Genomic DNA, 11,738 nt, shown 5'->3' with positions numbered 1-11,738 from the left:
GTTGTCTCGCCAACTATTACTTCTACTTCTACAGCTAACGGTTAGCAATAAAGTAAAGTAATTACATGACGTTTATGTTGACACGCAGGTCATAAATAAATTAAGACAACTCCTATGGCTCCTGCCGGTTGTCATACTCATCGACATGCAAGTCGTGATTCCTATTACAAGAACATGATCAATCTCATACATCACATATACCATTCATCACATCCTTTTGGCCATATCACATCACATAGCATACCCTGCAAAAACAAGTTAGACGTCCTCTAATTGTTGTTTGCATGTTTTACGTGGCTGCTATGGGTTTCTAGCAAGAACGTTTCTTACCTACGCAAAAACCACAACGTGATATGCCAATTGCTATTTACCCTTCATAAGGACCCTTTTCATCGAATCCGATCCGACTAAAGTGGGAGAGACAGACACCCGCTAGCCACCTTATGCAACTAGTGCATGTCAGTCGGTGGAAACAGTCTCACGTAACAGTACGTGTAAGGTCGGTCCGGGCCGCTTCATCCCACGATGCCGCCGAATCAAGATTGGACTAGTAACGGTAAGCATATTGAACAAAATCAACGCCCACAACTACTTTGTGTTCTACTCGTGCATAGAAACTACGCATAGACCTAGCTCATGATGCCACTGTTGGGGAACGTAGCATAAATTCAAAATTTTCCTACGTGTCACCAAGATCTATCTATGGAGTCATCTAGCAACAAGGGAGGAGTGGATCTACATACCCTTGTAGATCGCGCGCGGAAGCGTTCAAGAGAACGGGGTTGATGGAGTCGTACTCGTCGTGATCCAAATCACCGATGATCCTAGCGCCGAACGGACGGCACCTCCGTGTTCAACACACGTACGGAGCAGTGACGTCTCCTCTTCCTTGATCCAGCAAGGGGAAGGAGAGGTTGATGGAGATCCAGCAGCACGACGGCGTGGTGGAAGTAGCGGGATTCCAACAGGGCTTCGCCAAGCGCTGCGGGAGGAGGGAGATGTGTCATGGGAGGGAGAGGGAGGCGCCAGGGCTTGGGTATGGTTGCCCTCCCTTCCCCCCACTATATATAGGGCCAAGGGAGAGGGGGGGCGCAGCCTTGGCCCTTCCTCCAAGGAAGGGTGCAGCCAAGGGAGGAGTCCCTCCTCCCCAAGGCACCTCGGAGGTGCCTTCCCCCTTTAGGACTCTTCCTTTCCCTCTTCTCTTGGTGCATGGGCCTCTTGGGGCTGGTGCCCTTGGCCCATATAGACCAAGGCGCACCCCCTACAGCCCATGTGGCCCCCCGGGGCAGGTGGCCCCACCCGGTGGACCCCCGGGACCCTTCCGGTGGTCCCGGTACAATACCGGTGACCCCGAAACTTGTCCCGATGGCCGAAATAGCACTTCCTATATATAAATCTTTACCTCCGGACCATTCCGGAACTCCTCGTGACGTCCGGGATCTCATCCGGGACTCCGAACAACTTTCAGGTTACCGCGTACTAATATCTCTATAACCCTAGCGTCACCGAACCTTAAGTGTGTAGACCCTACGGGTTCGGGAGACATGCAGACATGACCGAGATGACTCTCCGGTCAATAACCAACAGCGGGATCTGGATACCCATGTTGGCTCCCACATGTTCCACGATGATCTCATCGGATGAACCACGATGTCAAGGACTTAATCAATCCCGTATGCAATTCCCTTTGTCTATCGGTACGATACTTGCCCGAGATTCAATCGTTGGTATCCCGATACCTTATTCAATCTCGTTACTGGCAAGTCTCTTTACTCGTTCCATAACATATCATCCCGTGATCAACTCCTTGATCACATTGTGCACATTATGATGATGTCCTACCGAGTGGGCCCAGAGATACCTCTCCGTTTACATGGAGTGACAAATCCCAGTCTCGATTCGTGCCAACCCAACAGACACTTTCGGAGATACCTGTAGTGTACCTTTATAGCCACCCAGTTACGTTGTGACGTTTGGCACACCCAAAGCACTCCTACGGTATCCGGGAGTTTCACAATCTCATGGTCTAAGGAAATGATACTTGACATTAGAAAAGCTTTAGCATACGAACTACATGATCTTGTGCTAGGCTTAGGATTGGGTCTTTGTCCATCACATCATTCTCCTAATGATGTGATCCCGTTATCAACGACATCCAATGTCCATGGTCAGGAAACCGTAACCATCTATTGATCAACGAGCTAGTCAACTAGAGGCTTACTAGGGACATGGTGTTGTCTATGTATCCACACATGTATCTGAGTTTCCTATCATTAGAATTCTAGCATGGATAATAAACGATTATCATGAACAAGGAAATATAATAATAACTAATTTATTATTGCCTCTAGGGCATATTTCCAACACCAACATGGGTATCCAGATCCCGTTGTTGGTTATTGACCGGAGAGTTGTCTCGGCCATGTCTGCATGACTCCCAAACCCGTAGGGTCTACACACTTAAGGTTCGATGACGCTAGGGTTATAGGGAAAGTATGTACGCGGTTACCGAATGTTGTTCGAAGTCCCGGATGAGATTCGGGACGTCATGAGGAGTTCTGGAATGGTCCGGAGGTAAAGATTGATATATAGGAAGTATGGTTTTGGCCACCGGAAGTGTTCCGGGCATCACCGGTAGTGTACCAGGACCACCGGAGGGGTCCGGGGGTCCACCGGGAGGGGCCACCGGCCTCGGAGGCCTACATGGGCCAATAGTGGGAAGGGACCAGCCCCTAGGTGGGCTGGGGCGCCTCCCACCAAGGCCCAAGGAGCCTCCTAGAGGGGAAGGGGGCAAACCCTAGGGCAGATGGGCCTTAAGGCCCACCATAGGTGCGCCTCCTCTCTCTCCCCCCTTGGCTGCAACCCCTAGATGGGTTTTGGGTCTGCCGCCACCCCTAGGGAGGGAACCCTAGATGGGGGCGCAGCCCCTCCCCTTCCCCTATATATACTTGAGGTATTGGGGGCTGCAACATACACGAGATCATCTCCCTCTTGGCGCAGCCCTACCTCTCTCCCTCCTCGTCTCTCGTAGTGCTTGGCGAAGACCTGCTGGAGTTCCGCGCTCCTCCACCACCACCAAACTGTCGTGCTGCTGCTGGATGGAGTCTTCCCCAACCTCTCCTTCTCCCCTTGCTAGATCAAGGCGTAGGAGACATCATCGGGCTGCACATGTGTTGAACGCGGAGGCGCCATGGTTCGGCGCTTAGATCGGAATCAACCGCGATCTGAATCGCTACGAGTACGACTCCTTCATCCGCGTTCTTGCAACGCTTCCGCTTAGCGATCTACAAGGGTATGTAGATGCACTCTCCTTCCCCTCATTGCTAGATTACTCCATAGATTGATCTTTGTGATGCGTAGAAAATTTTAAATTTCTGCTACGATCCCCAACATTTCAAGTGCATAATTATGTGTGCATGGTACCCACTTCGAAGGCATATTAGGCGAACGGCAGAAGCCGAATTGCTAGTCCAATATGAACATTGATCGGTCTTGTTGAATGGAGACCGGCGGCATGATGGCCGACATGGTATGCGGCGTGACAGGGCCGCTGCGTAGTTCGGCTGAGGTAGCCGTAGTATGATCTCCTGTATGGAGGGAGTGTTCCGTGCACTCACCTCTAGGGGTGTGTGTGTCACTTATACCATGTTTACTGTTTTTGCGTCGGGGAAAACTGCTTCTGACCCCGTTGTTCGGTTGGTGAGCCTGTTCGTCATCGCTATCGCCGGGCGGCCTCTTCCCCTTGTGTTCGACATTTAACTTGCCGGCCTGTTTGAAAACCCAACAGCTTTTGTTGATTAGCTGGTTTATTGGGGTGGCCATGGATCTGGCAGGGCCTATTCAATATTTTGTCTAAATTGGATGGTCCGTCTTTGTTTGCCGTAAATGGCTTTTTTCGTTGGCCGGGTTTGGGGCCGCTGAATCCAGCGTTGACCGCTGTGTCCTGTGTGCCCTCATTATTATTGCGACGTTTGTTTTATTGCGTCGTGGCTTTCCATTACCATCCCGCGCTTCGGAGGTGCCCGGATCGCTGGCGCTATTGCTTCTACGGGTGAGCCAGCTGTCTTCTCCCGCGCAAAAGCGGGTCATCAGAGCGGTAAGGGCTGACATAGACTTTGATTTTGACTGACCGAGGTGGCGGGAAAGCCACTCGTCCCGGACGCTGTGTTTGAAGGCCGCGAGGGCTTCCGCGTCCAGACAGTCAACAATTTGGTTCTTTTTAACTAAAAACCTAGTCCAGAGCTTTCTGGCAAACTCTCCGGGCTGCTGGACAATGTGACTTAGGTCATTGGCATCCGGTGGCCGGACATATGTACCTTGAAAGTTATCGCGGAAGGCATCTTCCAACTCCTCCCAGCTGCCAATTGAGTTTTCAGGCAGACTGTTTAACCAGTGCCGAACTGGTCCTTTGAGTTTTAACGGGAGGTATTTGATGGCATGAAGGTCGTCTCCGTGGGCCATGTGGATATGGAGAAGGAAATCCTCAATCCACATTGTGGGATCTGTTATTCCGTCGTATGATTCGATATTCACGGGTTTAAACCCTTATAGGAATTTATGCTCCGTTACTTCGTCAGTGAAGCAGAGTGGGTGTGCGGCGCCTCTATATTGGGCTACGTCGCGATGTAGCTTAGATGGAGTCCGTCTGAGGTTTTTGGCCTGGTCGTGACTAGACTTGTCACGTCCAAATAGGTAGCCGCCATTGCGCATCGAGGCACATCCTCGCGATCCGTAGATCGATCTGGTATGTTCTGCTCTACTATCCAGGTCCCGCCGAGGGTCGTATGTATGATCCCGAGCTGTTCTATCTCTGTTTTTTCTTTGGGTTGAGGCGGGCTGCTATTCGGCTTGAGCTGCCGCTTTATCCCGACTGCATGGTGGTCGGTTAACCGCATTGTCCCGACCGCATGGTACAGGTTCCGGCGCCTCCTCATCGAACTGAGGTAGCAATCTGCGCTTCGAGTAACCCTTGGTTGTGCACTTGAGGCCGTATTCAATGGCTATTAGGATGTCTGTCCATCTATCGTTGAGCAGGTCTTGGTCAACTTGGAGCCATTGTTGCTTCTTTTTCAGGCTCCTTGCAGTGGCCAATAGCCGGCGTTTAAAGCGCTCCTGCTCGAGAGGTTCCTCAGGCAAGATGAAATCCTCGTTGCTGAGGCTCTCCTCATCCTCGGAGAGCGGAAGATACTTGCTGTCCTTCGAGTCTTCGTGTATGGCATGTTCATCAGGGCTATCATGCCCGTCTTCCCGTTCATCCTGTTCGGACGTTGCCTCAACAGGGTCTTCATTGTCTCCGGCATCTTCCGGGGTGTTGTTTTCTCCGGTGCCGGCATTGCTGTCTTTTGCACGACATGACTTAGAGCGGCGCCACTGACGCCGGCGTCTAGGTTGTGTCTTAGGAGGTTTATCCTCGACTGGATCTTCTTTGTCATCACCATTAGTTTCTTTAGGTGTATCCACCGTGTATACGTCGTATGAAGAAGTGACCGTCCAACGTCCAGTAAACTGCGGGTTTTGGCCCTGCTCCTCATCGGCATCGTCGTCTATACCGTCGAGTTCTTCGGAGCCGTAATCGAGCATGTTGGTTAAGTCTTCGACAGTGGCTATGGAGTGGGTGGCGGGTGGGAAGCAAAATTCTCCATCATCAGCCCCTAGTTCGAACCGGATATAGTTCGGCTGTAAGTCCTCCGCCAAGGACATGTTCTTTAATGAGTTTAGCATGTCTCCCAAGGGCGAGTGCTGGAAGATGTCTGCGGCGCTAAATTTGAAGATCGATAAACAATCAAGTTCGGCATCCGCGGGCTCACATGGTTCGGAACTTATGACCGTAGATGAGTCCGGAGTTCCGGTGGCACAGGTGTCGTGTGAGATCAAGTCTATGCGCGGCTCCAACGCCGGGGAATCTGTGGCCTCTGTGGCGGGGTTGAGCTTCTCGTCCTTGGATGGCGCTGTCTGCTCCGGATCTAAGGCCAGAGTGATTACAGGAGCTATCTCCTGGATGCGGTCCGATGGCAGATTTAGGTCATGTCCATCGGGGAGACTGGGAGTGGTTTCCGCGGTATCAAATCCGACGAAGATCAAGTCTCCACGGATGTCCGCAACGTAGTTCAAGATCCCAAATCTGACCTGGTGGCCAGGGGCGTAGCTATCGATCTGCTCCAGATGGCCAAGCGAGTTGGCCCGCAGTGCGAAGCCGCCGAACACAAAGATCTGTTCGGGTAGGAAGGTCTCACCTTGGACAGCATCATTGTGGAAGATTGAAGGGGCCATCAAACCTTTTGGGGACGGCACAGTGGAACTCTCAATGAAAGCACCAATGTCGGTGTCAAAACCGGCGGATCCCGGGTAGGGGGTCCCGAACTGTGCGTCTAAGGTCGATGGTAACAGGAGACAGGGGACACGATGTTTACCCAGGTTCAGGCCCTCTCTATGGAGGTAATACCCCACGTCCCGCTTGATTGATCTTGATGAATATGAGTATTACAAGAGTTGATCTACCACGAGATCGTAATGGCTAAACCCTAGAGGTCTAGCCTGTATGACTAGGCTATGGTAATGAATATCTGTCTCTCCAGACTAAGCCCTCTGGTTTATATAAACACCAGGAGGATCTAGGGTTACATAAGGTCGGTTACAAAGAAAGGAATCTACATGTTTGGTCACCAAGCTTGCCCTCCACGCCAAGGAGAGTCCCATCCGGACACGGGTGCAACCTTCAGTCTTCGTGTTCTTCACAGCCCATCAGCCCGGCCCATATCTAACAGGCCGGATGCTCGAAGACCCCTTAGTCCAGGACTCCCTCAGCACCTTCACAGGGTCTTCTTGGAAGGCGTGGATGGCTCCCAGGTCACCAAACGATGGCATGGCTCCTCCACCGGACGCGACCCAGAGGCCACCTCCATCCCGGCCCGGATGCCCGACGCCTCCGACTCCTCGGAGAGGCCGAGCCCCGAGACCACCGGCCGCTCGTCTGGTATCAATCCAATAGGAGGTTACGCGCGCGTCCCCTAGTACCTGCACAAAGCAAATAACTCCTCGCAACCAACGCGATAAGGGGTTGTCAATCCCTTCACGTCACTTACGAGATGAGATCTGATAGATATGATAAGATAATATTTTTGGTATTTTTGTGATAAAGATGCAAAGTAAAATAAAAGGCAAAGTAAAAAGCAAAGGAAATAACTAAGTATTGGAAGATTAATATGATGAAGATAGACCCGGGGGCCATAGGTTTCACTAGTGGCTTCTCTCAAGAGCATAAGTATTTTACGGTGGGTGAACGAATTACTGTTGAGCAATTGACAGAATTGAGCATAGTTATGAGAATATCTAGGTATGATCATGTATATAGGCATCACGTCCGAGACAAGTAGACCGACTCCTGCCTGCATCTACTACTATTACTCCACACATCGACCGCTATCCAGCATGCATCTAGAGTATTAAGTTCAAGAGAACAGAGTAACGCTTTAAGCAAGATGACATGATGTAGAGGGATAAACTCATGCAATATGATGAAAACCCCATCTTGTTATCCTCGATGGCAACAATACAATACGTGCCTTGCTGCCCCTACTGTCACTGGGAAAGGACACCGCAAGATTGAACCCAAAGCTAAGCACTTCTCCCATTGCAAGAAAGATCAATCTAGTAGGCCAAACCAAACTGATAATTCGAAGAGACTTGCAAAGATAACCAATCATACATAAAAGAATTCAGAGAAGATTCAAATATTGTTCATAGATAAACTTGATCATAAACCCACAATTCATCGGTCTCAACAAACACACCGCAAAAAGATTACATCGAATAGATCTCCACAAGAGAGGGGAGAACATTGTATTGAGATCCAAAAAGAGAGAAGAAGCCATCTAGCTAATAACTATGGACCCGAAGGTCTGAGGTAAACTACTCACACTTCATCGAAGAGGCTATGGTGTTGATGTAGAAGCCCTCCGTGATGGAGACCCCCTCCGACGGAGCTCCGGAAACAGGCCCCAAGATGGGATCTCGTGGATACAGGAAGTTACGGCGGTGGAATTAGGGTTTTGGCTCCGTATCTGATCGTTTGGGGGTACGTAGGTATATATAGGAGGAAGGAGTACGTCGGTGGAGCAACAGGGGGCCCACGAGGGTGGAGGGCGCGCCTGGGGGGTAGGCGCGCCCCTACCTCGTGGCCTCCTCCTTTGTTTCTTGACGTAGGGTCCAAGTCTCCTGGATCATGTTCGGTGAGAAAATCACTTCCCGAAGGTTTCATTCCGTTTGGACTCCGTTTGATATTCCTTTTCTTCGAAACCCTAAAATAGGCAAAAAAAATAGCAATTCTGGGCTGGGCCTCCGGTTAATAGGTTAGTCCCAAAAATAATATAAAAGTGGAAAATAAGCCCAATAATGTCCAAAACAGTAGATAATATAGCATGGAGCAATCAAAAATTATAGATACGTTGGAGACGTATCACCATCCGCCTTAGTCGCACAGTTCGGGACCCCCTACCCGAGATCCGCCGGTTTTGACACCGACAAAGAGTCCATCCAAGGACAAGGACCATCACGCACCAGAGCATTATTTTGAGGACGTCTTAGAGGCCGCCCACTTGATAAAGGGTCAATGCTCAAAACATAATATTCGAGTGAGGTGTATGGTAATTGTAAAAGACAATTTTATAGTCTATTTTTATGTTTTGCTCGAAAGCTTTTGTTCCTCCTGTGCGGCCGTTTTTACACAATCTGAAAGTTTTCCAGTCGTCGGCTTCAGCTCCCTCGTAGGAAGTACGGGGGTGTTCGAAAAAGCATTTGATCACTCTTGACCCAACGTCTTGGTCCATGAAGGAGGTGACAATGCGCGAACCAGGCAATCAGACTAGAGGGCGTTAACACTTTCATTTAGCCATAGGAGTTTTATGGTGGGTCTACGATATAGCCCCTGGTATATACGCGGCTTATTTTTAGTAAGATGCGTTGAAAAAATGATCTGAAAAAGATCCTTCGTATGACACGGAGAGAATCGCTAAAGATTCTGATAAGTCGTCGAGTGGTTGACTAGCTCTCGCCGCATCATGACAGTCAGTTTTCGGCTTTCTCTACTGAGGTGCTTGACCAGATGAACCGGAAGCACAATCGCAGTAGTTCTCCCTTTACTACCCTTGCCGATAGAGCGGAACATAGGGTAGCAAGCACAGGAGCCGGGCAACCCAACTATTGACCCAAGACATGATTCGGAGCTGATGCATATAAGGCCAAACTCGCGACGCCGAAGTACGCTATAAAGTGTTCGGACTTGCCGGCAACTCATTTGTTCCCATACCGAGCCCCTGGCGGGTTATGCCGAGGTGTGTGTGTAAAACAACCACAGGAGCAAAAATTCGGATCGATTAGGAAAAAGTCAATACTGGACACTGGTTACTTTTACTGGAGCTGAGTGATATGCCAATTATTATATAGATAGCAAAGCCGCAACTCTAGCTATTTGACATGCCAGGGGTCGAAGGCTGAGGAAAAAGGCACTTTATAGGCTCGGAATAGAGAGCGCGGTCTACAAAAGTTATTTTGGACCTCCTGTTGCACGTCTGCGCCTGTCCTCAGGTTAAGGGATTCCTTGACAGGAATAACCCTTGGGTGATTGTACGAACCTGAACTCTGGTAGAGTCCTCAGGGTGACCGGCCCTTGAGCTACCTGTAGAGGGAAAAAAAGGAAAAGGGCAGTTAGAAAAGTAGAGGTTATAGGGGTTTGCAGGCCCACCCTCATTGTGCTTCCGCCGATGCCTGGGTATTTCAAGTGCATAATTATGTATGCGCGGTACCCACTTCGAAGGCATATTAGGCGAATGACAGAAGCCGAATTGCTAGTCCAATATGAACATTGATCGGTCATGTTGAATGGAGACCGCGCATGATGGCCGACATGGTATGCGGCGTGACAGGGCCGCTGCGTAGTTCGGCTGAGGTAGCCGTAGTATGATCTCCTGTAAGAGGGAGTGTTCCGTGCACTCACCTCTAGGGGTGTGTGTCACTATACCATGTTTACTGTTTTTGCGTCGGGGAAAACTGCTTCTGACCCCCGTTGTTCGGTTGGTGAGCCTGTTCGTCGTCGCTATCGCCGGGCGGCCTCTTCCCCTTGTGTTCGGCATTTAACTTGCCGGCCTGTTTGAAGACCCAACAGCTTCTGTTGGTGTGATTAGCTGGTTTATTGGGGTGGCCATGGATCTGGCAGAGCCTATTCAATATTTTGTCTAAATTGGGTTGGTCCGTCTTTGTATGCCATGGCTTTTTCCATTGGCCGGGTTTGGGGCCGCTGAATCCAGCGTTGACCCGTTGTGTCCTGTGTGCCCTCATTATTATTGCGACGTTTGTTTTATTGCGTCGTGGCTTTCCATTACCCCCGCACTTCGGAGGTGCCCGGATCGCTGGCGCTATTGCTTCTACAGCGAGCCAGTTGTCTTCTCCCGCGCAAAAGCAGGTCATCAGAGCGGTAAGCGTTGACATAGACATTGGTTTTTCCTAGTCGAGGTGGCGGGCAAGCCACTCGTCCCAGACCCTGTGTTTGAAGGCCGCGAGGGCTTATGCATCGGGACAATCAACAATTTGGTTCTTTTTAACAAAACCTAGTCCAGAGCTTTCTCGCGGACTCTCCGGGCTACTGGACAATGTGACTTAGGTCATCGGCATCCGGTGGCCGGACATATGTACCTTGAAAGTTATCGTGGAAGGCATCTTCCAACTCCTCCCAGCTGCCAATTGAGTTTTCAGGCAGACTGTTTAACCAGTGCCGAGCTGGTCCTTTGAGTTTTAACGGAGGTATTTGATGGCATGAAGGTCGTCTCCGCGGGCCATGTGGATATGGAGAAGGAAATCCTCAATCCACACCGTGGGATCTGTTGTTTCCGTCGTATGATTCGATATTCACGGGTTTAAACCCTTCTGGGAATTCATGCTCCATTACTTCGTCAGTGAAGCAGAGTGGGTGTGCGGCGCCTCTATATTGGGCTATGTCACGACGTAGCTTACATGGAGTCTGTCTGCGGTTTTCGGCCCGGTCATGACTAGACTTGTCACGTCCGAATAGGTAGCCGCCGTTGCGCGTCGAGGCACGTCCTCACAATCCGTAGATCGATCTGGTATGTTCTGCTCTACTGTCCAGGTCCCGCCGAGGGTCGTATGTATGATCCCGAGCTGTTTTATCTCTGTTTTTTCTTTGGGTTGAGGCGGGCTGCTGTTCGGCTTGAGCTACCGCTTTATCCCGACCGCATGGTGGTCGGTAACCGCATTGTCCGGACCGCGTGGTACAGGTTCCGGCGCCTCCTCATCGAACTGAAGGTAGCAATCTGCGCTTCGGGTAACCCTTGGTTGTGCACTTGAGGCCGTATTCTCGTCGCTATTAGGATGTCTGTCCATCTATCGTTGAGCAGGTCTTGGTCAGCTTGGAGCTGCTGCTGCTTCTTTTTCAGGCTCCTTGCAGTGGCCAATAGCCGGCGTTTAAAGCGCTCCTGCTCGAGAGGTTCCTCAGGCACGATGAAATCCTCGTCGCCGAGGCTCTCCTCATCCTCGGAGAGCGGAAGATAATTACTGTCCTCCGAGTCTTCGTGTATGGCCTGTTCATCAGGGCTATCGTGCCCGTCTTCCCGTTCATCCTGTTCGGACGTTGCCTCAACAGGGTCTTCATTGTCTCCGGCATCTCCGGGGTGTTGTTTTCTCCGGTGCCGGCATTGCTGTCTTTTGCACGACGTGACTTAGAGCGGCGC

This window comes from Triticum urartu, chromosome 6, assembly GCF_003073215.2.
Source record: "Triticum urartu cultivar G1812 chromosome 6, Tu2.1, whole genome shotgun sequence".
NCBI classification, from domain to species: domain Eukaryota; kingdom Viridiplantae; phylum Streptophyta; class Magnoliopsida; order Poales; family Poaceae; genus Triticum; species Triticum urartu.
The sequence above is the reverse complement of the archived record's forward strand: the minus strand, read 5'-3'. Positions refer to the sequence as shown.